General features: G+C 39.8%; 1 long non-coding RNA gene across 2 annotated transcripts; it reads left to right on the forward strand.

The window, feature by feature from the left end:
• Positions 1–1,789: 1,789 nt before the first annotated feature.
• On the forward strand, positions 1,790–7,306 carry LOC107201386. Of its 2 annotated transcripts, none has more exons than XR_004496455.1 (4): positions 1,790–2,051; positions 2,152–2,180; positions 3,184–3,303; positions 6,645–7,306. It is a non-coding gene; the product is annotated as an uncharacterized LOC107201386 (long non-coding RNA). The 2 variants fall into 2 exon arrangements; XR_001520173.2 differs by having other exon boundaries at positions 3,184–3,275.
• Positions 7,307–14,179: the final 6,873 nt, after the last annotated feature.

Raw genomic sequence — 14,179 nt, forward strand, 5'->3', positions numbered from 1 at the left:
CACCTAGTCCACACCTAGGGCAGGTGACACAGGAATGCATCCAGATGGAGTTTTGAATATCTCCAAAGAGGGAGAATCCATAACCTCCCTGGCTACCCTGTTCCAGTGTTCTGCCACCTTTAGTGTAAAGTTCTTCCTCCTGTTGAGGTGGAGCTCCTTGTGCTCCTTGTGCTGTCACTGGGCACCACCGAAAAGAATCTGGCACCATGCTCTTGATACCTTCCTTGGAAATATTTACATGCATTAATGGGATCCTCTGTCAGTCTTTTCCAGACCAAACAGGTCTGGCTCCCACGGTATCTCCTGATCAGAGAGATCCAGATAAGATCCAGACCCCACATCATCTCTGTGGCCCCTGCTGGACAACTGATTTCATTTTCAAAATCATCTGGACACGTGTGTGGATCCCATGGATCGTCTAGGGGAAAAATAAAATCCTAAGCAAAGTATGCTCTTGTTCATGCAGTGTTGGCTTCCAGTTGTACCTCCTTCATATAAACTGAATTAAGTTCTTGGTTTTTCAAAAGAAATAATGTGATTGTAGTAGCAGTACTTTGGCAGGCAAAAAACTGCCTGCAATCCATATCCCTTTTGCTGTTAACTGCAGAATGACTTGAAAGGAGCAGGTATTTATCACCGTACACAAACCCAACTTCAAGGTACTTGCTTTGGGAAGTATAATATCTGTCTTAAACTATTTTTTAAGATATTTTTCTTGGTCTAGAGGTAAACGAAATTAATTTGGGTCCTACATGGTACTTCTCAGCTATCTTGTAAAAATAGTATTTTTCTGTGTTACAGCATAATAACTATTTTAAGTTGTAAAAAATAACGGAGTCCCTTTTTTTTTTCTTTGTGGGGTATAGTTTTTGTCCTCTGCCTGTTTGTCTGTATGAACCACATCTCAGGATTCTTGAGGCCTTCATTTTAGAGACTGAGCCCTGAATGTGGGGTGCCTCAGTAAAAGAGCTTAATTGTCCTTTCATGTGCACACCAGAGATACTCTGCAGCCAGTGTTCAGTTTCTGTATTTCATTTGAAGTGGACAGAAGAGACAAAAAGTTATTTTGAACTGATGTTTACAGCACAGTTCACCTCATCAGTGCGTAGCAGCAGAGGTGAGAAGAAGCTCACACTTAATCAAAAGATTGCCCTGACTGCAGTAGCATTCATTTGTTCATTCATGTTGCTCCTTGCCCAGAAAGATCATTCAGGAAAGAAAAAAAACTGATTTAGAAGACAAAAATAAATGCATTAACCTAGCAACTAATTGGATTTATTCCAGTACTTGCTGAACCCCCTGTGGAGCAATTTTTATTGATTTGTCATGGAACCTCTCAAAAGACCTTTTCCAACTATAGATGTGCTGTATGTGAGACTGAAACTGGTGAACCCCATCATGTTCAGTTCCTGGAAATCTTTCTGCTCCTGAGACGAGAAGAAAAAATTAAGGGGTTTGTTGTTTTTACATCCTTTTCACATCTGGTATCTCTTAGCTCAAATAATTTAGATGTTTCTCAAGTGAAGTTGGCAGAGTCTTCAGAGTGGGAGAAATTATTTACTTGTGAGTGCAGGTTTGCTAGCAGGCGGCATTCCAAAAAATAGCCATGCTAATTATGGGCTGAGATAAGGTCTACAGTCTGGCTAAGTTAATCATAAACTGAGTTCTGCCTCTCACAACACCATTAGAAAAAATAAAACAACCCAAAACCAACAAAAACACCTCAACCTCTTTTGTAATTCTGACCAAAGTTTCAACAGGAAAGGATTGAGGGTGCTTGTAGAGCCAAGTGCTTTTGTGCATGCAGAGCTGTGGTCAGGCTTTGCCTAATGATCTCAGAAGGCTCTCTTGTAATGGCCTGATAGCATTAATTTTTGCTCTGAGACCATTTAGATGTCCATTCTGATAAGTACGCAGATTCCAGGAAGGCAACCCCTCCTCCACTGCTACAGCAGTGTTTGGAGAGTTATTCAGCCAAGAATGGGAAAAACACACTGGGAGCATTGCGAGAAGAATATTGAATGGTCTAATTGAGAGAGAAAGAGTGAGCGGTAAAGCTGATGTAACAGAAATGATGGGAAGAGACATGCCTGAAAATACTTGGAATTTATGGTGTTCTCACTTTCTTTTTTTTTTTTTTTTTTACTCTAGAGCATTGTGATTTACATTCAAACAGCCTGGTAGGTTTAAATTTTAAATGAAGCTTGCTTAGAATTATGAATAAGGCCATTAAGTATTGCCTTAATAACCTTTTATTGCATGGAACAACTTCTGTAATTGCAACAGGGAAAAGAACTTCAAGCATTTGCATCTGAGTAATTGATGGGTAATTTACAATGTTTGTTTTCTGTTTTCTGGGGAGAAATGAAAGGGCCTTAACTCTGTTGTTGACATTTGTTTTTCTCTAATGGTATTTTCAGAATTCAGTCCTATTGATCAGGTGTGCAGAAAAAGTGGCCAGTGGGTTTGAACTTTGGAAGAGGGAAATCACAGAATATCTTGGGATGAAAAGTGTGGATCTAGTTTGTGCATGCTTACAGCTGCTCTATAAGGTTGTCAGCTTCACTGGTCTTGCTGCAACTGCACCTTGCTTTTGATTCTAAGGTTGTAATAACCCAGACACCAATCCTGAATACCAGATAATCCCCTGGGGTTAGGAAATGAGAAATAGGACTGAGAAAGGCTTCTTTAAAAAAATGTGTTGCAATATCTGTCCTTTACATGGGGAAATACACGGTCCCACTTGGAAGTGTGACTGCTGAGTCAGAACAAGGATTACACAGAATAGGAGGGGCAGATAGACTGGCATAATCCTGGTGCTGCAAAGTGTCACCTAAATGCAGAAACTCAGATTAAAAGATTGCAGCAATTCAGAACCCTGGCTGACATCAGTTATGCTAGGAGTTTGACTTGATACTTAAAATGCTGGCTCTAAAAGTCTTGATGAATTTCACTTTCCACTCCAGGTTTCTTCAGGTCAAGTTGTGATTTAGTAGTCCTGCCCATGCAGTCTTTGTTGGTGGATAAATATTGTGAGTGTTCTTAGCCAGGCAGTTTTCAAAAGCACTAAATATTTTCTAATGTTTTAATTGAGTTTTGGCCAAAAAAAGAGGAAAGAGACAAAGAAACAAGCATGATGAAGTGCAAGACAGAAGTACCAATATTCATATTCTCCTAATGCAGGTGAATTTCTTCGGAAAAAATATTCTGGTCAAATAAGAGCTTGAAGCAGTCCAATGTGAAAGTGGCAGAGAGTGAAGAACACCTAATGAAAGGTATCTACAGTGATAGAAATGGTGTTTGGTAAGACACAAAGCAGAAGCTTAAAATTCCTTTGAAACATCTCAAGAAGTCTTGGGAACTTGGGAGCTTATGTTTATTGATAACACCCTGTGTTTTCTGAAGGAGCTCAGAACTGAATTAGCTGTGATCCAGCACCTCTTGTTTATGTATTTGGAGAGCTGAAGGTTTCAACTATTACACCAATTTTTGAAGGTGCTTCAGAAGCAATCTGGGATGCTACGGATAAATAGATAAATATATCTGCTATGTCTGTAGCTGGCAAATCATTAGACCTGCACCAAAGAAAATAATACACATGGGTAAATATGATATTTAGGGGATGAGCAAACACTGCCAAAGCTTTTTCCTCAGAAGCATATCAGGGCTGCTTTCCTGAAGAGTTCAGCAGGAATACTGATATAGGAGACCCAGCTGCTCAGCCAACAAAAGGCATGCAACAAGGTTTTAAACCAGGCTGTTGTGGACATTTTTCTTCGAGATATAAAACTAGCTAGATGAAGAGGAAAGGGAAGTTAGGAGTCCTGGAGAGTTTTCACATTGAATTCCAGCCAGCAGAGATTAATATAGCTTCATGTTGGGAGAGAGTGGAGTTCAAGGTCAGTGAAGGGTCTGAACAAAGTGATCAAATGAGCAGTAAGATATTCAGGATAGCAAAGATAAGGGCTAAATGTGAAGGATCTCCAAATTCTGTGTGGTGAAATAGCAGGTAAAATTCAATATAGATAAATATCAAGGGAGGCAAAACTCACTTCTAATTTTACAGTGTTGGAATCTGAGTTGCCCTTTTTGAAAAGAGACATTGAGGTTATTGTAGACATTGTCAGGAAACTTAGGAAGGGGAAACTAAACAGATTAGGTGTTTTTTTTGGTCGTCATCTTGTTGCATACTCCTGCTGTACACCACCAACCCCTTTCCAGCTCCCAGAAAAGGTATAATAGAATTGGGAAAGGCAGAGAAGAGGGAGTGAAGGGCTGAAAGCAAACAAGAATGACCAAATAGCCACTTTTCAACCTGGGAGCAAGGTGACTGAGTCTGGCAGATATGATATTGCTAGTGTCTATAATGCTAATAGACATACTATTGTTAGTCTGAAGAACAAGTCTAGAGAAAAATGCTTATTGTGCCTTGCAGCACTATAGCTAGGAGTCCTCAATCAAAGCTTGTACTCAGCACATTCCAAACAAACAAAACAGATAACTTTTAGGAAACATGCAAATAAACTGGGGAACTTCTGACACAGGAATTTGTGGAAGTCTGAGCTTTATAACTCTTAAAAATGCAGCTTGATGAATTCTTGAATAAAAAGAATTCAGAGGTGCCAGGTTTGACCCCAGAGACTCTTGCATGGTGGACTGGGATATGCACCAAGGAAGCTCAGTGCAAACAGAGCTGCTCTTGGATATCAGTGTGGGCCACTGATGGAGACAGAGAAATAGAAAATATGAACCTGTGAGCTCCCCAGGTGTGACTGCTTTTCTGTTCTTTTATTAACATTCTTCCAGTCTTCAGAAAATGAAAAATGCCAAAACAATGAATGTGTTTTGCCTTTGTTTCTCATTGGATATTAGACCTGGTGGAAAACAGGTGTTGGACACAAGAGTGCATCCAGACCGTGTGACCTCTAGTTATGACTTGCTGGAACTGGAGTCATCCCAGCAGACATTATACAGTGTGCTGTCAAAAACACAATTTCCCTGCAACTATCTTGGCATTCTATTTGGCAAGTACTGTGCAGCGTGTCTCTGGAAATGAAATTTTAGTGTATTAAGCTTAAACGTCCACCAGTTTTCACAGGCTGAGCCAGAGGAAGCCCAGAGCTTTTGTTTTTCTCCCTGCTAAAGCTAAAAGGTCACAGCATACAAATTCAACAGAGAGGTGGTTTATGGAAAAGTGTGTAAGAAGGTAAGATGTGAAGCTGAGTAATAAAGAAATGTTATGAAGATTTTTTTCCCCCCTCCCCCTCCTTACCTTATCTTTACCCACCAAATATGTAGTGGTCTGCCTTCTTATACTTTGAGGTGTGGAAGAATGAAAAATTCAGCAGTTCTTTAAAAACTTAACCTCAAAATAATGTTTTACATTAAACCAGTTTTGAGCTACAGCACCCAATACTCAAGCTGCACTTAAAATTAACATGCCACCATACTACATGTGCGAGCTTTTCCTGTGGAGCAGCCTCTACAGCTGAGGTAGCTGTTTCCAAGTTCCTAAATGTGCATTTCCTCCTCAGCACATTCTCTCTGAGGGCAGCAGCATGAAGTTCACTGCAGTGACTCCCTGTAAAAACTATTACACCAAGCTGAACTCTACATTCATATTCCTTCCTTGGGTATCTGTTTCTTGGAAGACTGAAACATAGGCTGAGAAACACATCTGAAAACAGCACCCCATAACTGTAAATAAAAGCTATATCCTGGGGAAAACTGCAGGCTTTCCCCTTTAGTGTCCTCATGTGCAGCCAAGCCTTGCTGCAGGAATACCAACCTGAGATTAAAATCCTGGTTCATGATCAGAGCCACAATTTTCAGTGGCTGTGGCAAATGGATCAGACCATTGCTGCAGAGTAAAAAGGAGGATTCTTGGTACAGTACAGCAGGACTGGAGCTCTGACTCACTTTCCTGTTGGAGGAACAAAAGAGAGGAGTCCGAGTCAGGTGCACAGTGCAGTTTTCTTTGCTAAAGCAAAAAGGGTTTTCACTACAAATGTTTTCATAATTTCTAGCAACCTAGGAAGATTGCAGAAAACAACTGAGAATGGGGATTTTGAATCTTGATACAGAGCTGTCATCTGTAAATGATAGTCACAGGCTGTGCTGGAAAAACAGCTTGTTACAGATCCATTTGGGATGTATTTTTTCCTTTATTCCTGCCTTTCTTTCTTCTTTTTCAATGTTTTATGTGAGATGATTCTTACCCTGAGATGACTGCTAAGCTCCTATATAGATCTCATTGGTTTATGAAGAAGCATAAGGGAAGATTTTTTCCTTGTTTGTTTTTTATTTTTTCCTTTCCCCTCATTTTGATGTAAAAATAAATTGTGGCACAATGGTTGATGAACTTGCACAGAGCAAGAAATAGGAACATGTCCAGTTTTTCTCATTTTCCTCTACCTTGGCATTTTATCTGCTGATTTGCATTCACTCTCACATAATAAACAGCATAGCTAATGCCAGATTTGGCTCTGTGCATCCAGACCTATCATGGACTGCTGCACTCTTCATACCTGCCAGGCACTTCATCCAAAGCTCTCACCCATCTGTCATTTATACATACCTAGAGGTCAGTTCTTGTTTTTGCCATGCAAAGGCTGATATATTCTCTTTGCTCTTTACTTTTACAGGTGACTATTCTAGGTTTTGACAAGCTATTCCAGTCACTTCCTGCACACCTCTTCAGGTAGACTCTTCTTCATTGTCATTGCCATCCTCAGGACCAGCACAGACACTAAGCAGGGACAAGGCAGGAGATACTGGGAGATCATGTTGTTTTTTTTTCCTTAATGGTGCAGAAACTTTTGTGTTATTTTTTGCCCTGTGCTAAAAAATTCCTATTGAGCAATCTCTGTGGAGTAACTCAGGACAGCTGCTCAAAGGACAGTTTGGTGGTCACTGTGCATGATTGAAAACCTCATCTGAAGTCTGCAGAAGGCTTTATTCAATAAAATGGATTCAAGTTTAAAGTAAAAGTCAGTGCATCACGGGTCTTAAAAAATTATTAGTAATATTAATGGCAGCAAATTTCTTCTACTACTTCTCATCACTTCCCACACTCTAAATCATGTCTTAAGAACACCCCATTGATGCTGCTCTTTTTTCATTTCCACATTGGCAGATGCCACTGGAATAAGTGTCTTGACAAGCAGTTGTCATAATTTCTTCTTCCTCTTCCTTTAGATAGTAACTTACTACTGAAATGCCAATTTTCCCACACACTGTGTCATACATTTAGAATGCATTATGTATTAAATTACTTTGAAATAGTTGGCAAACGAGCTGGCATCTCTCTGATAACTCCCAAGGAAGCCAAACATAATATGCATGCACTTTTAAATTATCTATAAGCAGTTCTGTTCAGTTTTCAAGGGTGAATGCTCAGCTGTGTTTCACTTCCAATGCATTTTTGTTTAAAGCTCATATTTACATGTGAATGTCATAATGCATAGGGGGGAAAAAAAGAAAATTAATATTGTTAGTGTTTCCACAAATTCAAATACTTTCAGTTTTTAAACTTCAAATAAGACAATGAAGCATAGAGAGAATTTAAAAACCAATGTATTTTGAAGGGATTTTAAAGTAGGATCTAAAACTGTATAGTTAAAAAATTATATTCTTTAGAAAGTAAATGCAAATTCTAGGCTTAAATGGCAGTTTGCCACTTTGCCTTAAAGCACTGCTTTTTCTCTATCAACACCCTTCTTGAATTTTAAAATTATACCACTTACTCAGTTGGTTTTTTTTATTAAAATGATATGTAAAAAAGACCTAGATGAATAGCTGTGATAAAGCTCATAGTAAAGTGGGGAAAATACTTTTACATGAAAGAAGATCCTACCATGGCTGCATAGGCCAAAGAAAAATATGAGTAAGGGACCTGAAGCACGGCCCAGCAGAAATGGTCCTGACTGATGTGAGGAGATGGGCTTATCCAAATAACTGGGAGTAGAGACATTGCAGGATAAGTGGTGTCCCCTCATATGACTGCTAAAATATGTCTTGAAGCAGGCTGTAAATAGCTGTTTCTCTGATTACCATCAAGGTGATGGTTTGGGAGGCACATTCCCAGAGCTACCTCCTGAATGAAATGCAGAACAGTATCCCTTCCAGGGCAAGGGAGAGATTTGCAAACAGAATTTCAGGGGAGCTTTAAGAAGGGACCTGGAACTTGAAAGCAAAGGAAATAAAAGGCTCAAGAACCTGAGAGTCCCCCTTGAGCTCATATCTTGAAGGATGCAAAAAAATGACAAAAAAAATGACAGCTCATCTGATATATTTACAGACATTAATCAAGTTAAGCATGTGTTTCTTTCATTTCTGACTTTAAAAACCTTTGAACTGCCTTATTTCTTTTGGCTTCTGCATATAACCATAAAAGAAAATGAAAGTATTTTTCCTGGCTTGTGCTAAGAGTTTTTGAGATATTAGTTAACATCAAGTTATTTCATGGTTATCATGATAATCTCTGACCCTGGCAATTCAGTGCTTTTTCCCAAAGCAGGGAAACTGAAATGGCATACATTCACTAAAGACATTGTCAGACTGTTTGAAAGCTGGTTGCATGGAGTTTTAATAGAAGGTGTCTCTTCAGAACACAACATTAAATAAAGGGAAGTTGCTGAGCCTGTAGTCAGCACTTTCTTGAAAAATTATACTCAATATGTTGTAAATAAATGTTTGTGGAACTCTGTCTTGGAGAAGGTAATAACCAACTACCTCAGCACTTGCTGTAAACCAAAATGTTTGTTACCATGACCTGATTATGGTAATTTAATTTCCATTATACACAGAACAAAACAGAGAAGTGTTTTGCTAATGGTCTTGAACACAGAAAAAAATCCCAGTCTAAATAACTAGTGTAACATCTCAGTGAGCTTAGACTTAGCTCTGAAGGTCTCACAGTCTCTGTAACATGGTGGACAATCTGGAGGTGCTTCACAGCAGCTCCATCTGAGGAATGTTCAGTATTCTGACATCATTCAGTATCCATTTAGAGAGGGAAAGCAGCATTTCCCTCTGCAGCCCAAGCCTTTGCCAGCTGCTGTGTTCTAGTCCTCTTCCTTGTTTACACTTCATTCTCTGGCCCGTAGAAGAAGTGCCCTGGCTCCTCTCCTCACCCATCATTGATTGCTGTCATACAGCTCTAGGAGGGCCTGGCATCCTTAAGCATCACCCAAACTCTGGGTGGATAGTTACATTATTTTCTTTCTTTGTACTTTCTCCCACAAACTGTTCACCTGTACTGTTTATTTGTATTTTGTAAACAGGTAATTTTATTTGCTTTTGTTACTTTTATTTTAACCTTGCTTTCCTTAGAGTGATTTAAAAGTAATTATCACTTAAAATCCTTCTGGCAATCTTATAAGGTAATGGCTGTTTTTCAGGTCCTTAAGCTCCATACTGTAGTCCACTGGTTATCTCAGAGTGGCTCTGTCTCTAACTACCTTTGGAGAGTAGTTTGAAATTGGTTGATAAAGGTTTGGGAAGAAGAAATGTTTCCTGCTTACCACTGTCTGCCAGGAAAGTTCTCTCATACATAGTAAACATGGAGCTCACCTTCTCTCCAAGGGTATGTTAAATTTCTCCTTAATAGATTGATTTCTCCCCTGAAAGGAAAAGCATGGGTGTTTAGAATAGAGGATATCAGTTCCTTAATGATCACTGGCCCTGATTTAATCGTGCAATGTTTCAGTTATTTTAGTTCACATTTTCTTCATTCAATCCATTCAAACTAGGAAAAAAAAAAGAAAACAAAAGAAAAAAGAAAAAGAAAAAAGAAAAAGGTTGGGCTGGGAAGGCAGAAATAAGATAAATTCAGCTTCAGGGTAGCTAATTGGGCATAGCTGACAATATGACCGAGGCAGCACGGAATTGAAGTAAAGTCATTTATCCCTGGCCTAACAGGGTTTTGCAGCCTGTGCTGTCCTCAGTATTACTTCAGGGGTTTTACATGTGGCACCTGCCTGATCCAGCCAGCTTAGGCACATCTACTCAAGCTGCACTTGACAACCCACATAGTCATAGCATTTGTTTTATGGACAGCGTTTTGAATATTCATTGGGAGCTAATTCTGCTTCTTGGAAATGGAGTGTGAGTCTTGGCTTCAGTGACAGGCAATCACTCACACTAACATCCTCCTCTCTTGAATATTCAGTAAGATAGTATGGCTTGGAGTATTGTGTACAATAATATTAATACAATCTTTGGAGAGGATGTGAAGTTTAAATTGGTGGCAAAGTAAGCGAAAAGCTGTGCTGGGGTACTAAAGACTAAATAAAAATACAGTTGGCTAGCTTAATTGTCACTGGCAGTGAAATTACATGCCATTGGTAGAATAATGGCATTGAAGTATTGCTGTGTTACTTGTACTTATTTCTGTGAATCAGCCCTTGAATGGTCTGTGGCAAATGAATAGGCACCAAGTTTATATTCAGAAAGTGCTCACTCTTACAGCTGTGTGTCCTGTAATCAGACACTCTGCAAGGAGGAGCAGCCAGTGCTTCCCCCATGCATTATATTGAATCTCATCATCTAATCAACCATGTCTGGGAAAGGATGAGCATAAAGAAATTACTTTCTGTAATCAACCCTGATCTTGGTGTTGCAGATGGCTCTTTTCAGCTAAGTAATTAAGTGTAATGTGTAAGAAGTGTGTATCACATACAGCAGTTGACTAAACTCAAGTGAAGAGTAGAGGAAGAATTTTACAATTCCCAGATGCTGGAGCATTCCCCAAAGGTCACTTTAAGAAACATAAACACTCCTGCTAGTGGTGATCTCCTAGCTTCCTACCTCTGGTTCTTGAGAGGTGGGAGGAAACACAGCCAGGCCAGATGCTCATTACCCTGTAAATTTTCAATGTTCTTCTGGGTCTAGCCTTGCTAGGCCAGTCTTTGCCACCTGACCAACGGACCTAAACAAATTTTTTAACTATTGCAAACATTTAAATAGATAGAATTCTCCTTCAGTTCACAGGTGAATTTAACTCTGAAGTGAAGATAATAATAACAAGAAAAATCCCTTAGAACAGATACAAGAAATTCCATCTCATGCTATACCCTTTAAAGTCCTTTCCATGAATCAATAAATCATAATGCCATAAAGGCAGCATGTATGGAAATTTGCTGATTATTCGAGATCCTGATCTTCCAGGTTAGTAAGAAAGTTTAAAAGACTTACCTGACTAAATGTAGATGTCTACATATGAATTACACACCTTCAGCTGTCTTCACAGAGATACAGTTGAAAATGTGATAGGTTCATGATGAATATGATTCATGCCATCTTGAAGTAGATTTTTAAATTTAGCTCAAGAGGAATTTCTCCTTCTGACTACCTGTTGTCCTCAATCAGATACAAAGGAGTTCCAGAATGTTTAGACACGTGCAGTATAATTATCTAGATCTGACTTAAAGTGAATTGTGCCTCATCATCCATGACTTCAAACTTTTGCCTGCAACCACAATGACAAAAATGTTTGGGAATCACTCTGGGTTCAACTACCAAAACAACCCAAACTGATAGTGCTGAGATGCCCCATGATACTGCCTATATTTGCACTGCAAGCTCGAGAGAAGCAAACCCTGTTTGTGAAACCCTGCAACATCCCTTCTGCCTCTTATGCCAAGTCAATGTCAACCACATGTAAGTGCAAAGAATCCCTCTAGTAGGCAGCTGTGTTGCTGGGACATCTGTTTCCTCATCATCCCCCACAAGAAACCTTTTATTCCAGGAGGCCTCATTGGGAGCATATCTGTTGTGAGGGGCCTCTGACTACATTAATATAAATATTGGGTTTGAAGTTTTTAACTCCACAGTACCAAATGCTCAACTTTATTGCTTACCCTGCAAAACTCACTGAGCTATTGCTGAAGGTGATGCTGAGAGAATCACAGATTTTCACTTGGTTTTGGTGCAATCTGAAGGCTTTCGTAATACAGTTTATAGCATCTTCATAATCTAAAAATACTGCCAGTCTATGGCTCTGGATGGATGAGGCAGAGTAATTTGTTTCCACTGGTAGACTTTACAAGGCTTACAGTGATGTATACAAGGCTGGTTCTAGGAGGCAGCGGATACAAAAAACCCTTGTGAAGATGTTGGCAGTCACTGAGCTTTGTTTGGTGCCAGCACTGGAACTGAGACCAGGGTCTGGGATTGGAAGATGAGTGCTGAAGATGTTATTTTATCACTAGGTCTGGCCAAGTGCTCATGTTTGGAACTAAGGAATGGTGCTTGAAACAGACAGATTCATGATGTAAAGTATCTGTGCAGTGGTGTTCACGTGGGGTGTAGCTGGGGATTTGCTTTGGCTTTGGTTGCTGTTCAGATCCATCAGAGATACAAATGCTAGGTATTTCTGGGTGTCAAAAATTACTTCTGGAGGGAGGCTGGGGTGGGGTTGCAATAACAGTTTCAGGGGTTATAGTTAAGTTTAGCTTCCCCTTAAGGCGATGGATAGCTGGGTTGGACAACCAGGCTTTAATCTGCAAAAGGAATGTTGCTCTGGCCTTGGTAATGGGTTGGTTGCAAAAGAGAAGCCCATTTTGTGTCTTTTTGTGGCCTTCAGCTAGGGCAGAGGTTATGGCTAGCAGGGCCTGATGGAAAGTAGATATTTTTGTGGCAGTTTAGGGTTGGGATCGGTAGCCAGAGGGTAGGAGTTCATTCTCTTTTCAAGCTATGATAAGAACCTAACTCTAACTATGGCCAGGTGTCATGTTAGGGAAACAGCAGGGCCAGAAGACCAGTGTTTAAAGGTGCAATAGAGAACTGTGGACTAAGATACAGGCTTGTGCCAGGAGGCAAGAATATTTCATGCTTCTCTACAGTCTGTGGAAGGGTTTCAAAGATATGATCAATTTTATGGTTGGAAACGGCAGATCCTGAAATACTAGTTTGATTATTTGACTCCTTAGAGGTGCTGTGTCTAGGAATCAAGCAGATATCGGCTTTGTAGCCTCATAATCCAGTCTATAACTATTCCAACTGGATTTTGGATTTTTGGCTACCTACTTACAAGTTTGTCTTAGTCTGAGAAAAACAAAGACTCTGTCTAGGACAAAGGGCTATGCAAAATCTTGCTGGTTTTGAATGGTCTTCACATTACTTTGACCTCCTCAAAAGGCTATACACACATATATAAGTGATGTGTGTGTATACTTTATTAATTGATTTTCTGTTTTTGTGTTACAGACAAAGGGTTAATAATCTACCTGTGCTAGGACTGGTACATAATTAACACCAGGTCCTGAAAATTTCAGGTTTTATGACTACAGTATTCAGGGCTTAATCTCTTACTGCAAGAGCCGTTGCTAGAAGGGAGGAATATTTTACTTTGGGTTTGTTTGTTTCCAGCCAGGTCTCTCTGTGTTAAGACTAAAGCCAGCCTCATGGATTAGGAATAAAGTCCAAAATTTTTGTATGTCAAATTATATTAATTTAGTATGCAGGACTAGTCTAAGCCAAAGTCTTTTCAGTGGGTCTTTTACAGTGAGTAGCAGAGAGGAATCATTTCCCCACCACTGTTGTGCAGCAACCACACTCCTGACAGTAGTTGTAGCAAGAGACACATCCCAGTAGCAGATGGATAAGGAGTATAAGGAGTTTGCTTCCTTCTGGTACCAGTCCTCATTCTAATCTGCTAGGCCTGACAAGATTCTAGTTCTCCAGTAAATGAGGACTCTGTAAATGAACCACAAACCCTAGCCACTGGCTTAATAATAATTAGCAACTTATCCAAACAAGAAGAAAGGTTGTACTTTCCTATTGGTAGCAGTCCAGTCCACAGGCATTTCAGCATCTGTGAATCCAACTAGCTCTTCGGTTGAATCTTGTCTTAATTACAAAGCCCAGGGCTGTCTCTTCTCTGCAGCTCTCCCTTGAACCAGGAGTAACAAAGAAACCACAGATGGCCCCACATCTCATCCTCAGCAGTGGCTCTTGCATCCCTAACTTGAGATCTTCAGCCCCTTTTCCATAACACTCATCCCCTCTCCAGTCTTAATCTTAGGTGTAAATAATTTTTCAAGAGATAGAAAGATCACTTTAGTACAGAGATGAACTTCTGGCTAACCTTAAGCCAGTTTCTTTCCAGTGTGAATTCTATCCCACTCCTCTGCACGTGCCATGACAAAGCTGCTCCTGCTCTCAGTAACCACAACCA

Source organism: Parus major, chromosome 3 (genome assembly GCF_001522545.3).
Source record: "Parus major isolate Abel chromosome 3, Parus_major1.1, whole genome shotgun sequence".
In the NCBI taxonomy this organism is placed as follows: Eukaryota; Metazoa; Chordata; class Aves; order Passeriformes; family Paridae; genus Parus; species Parus major.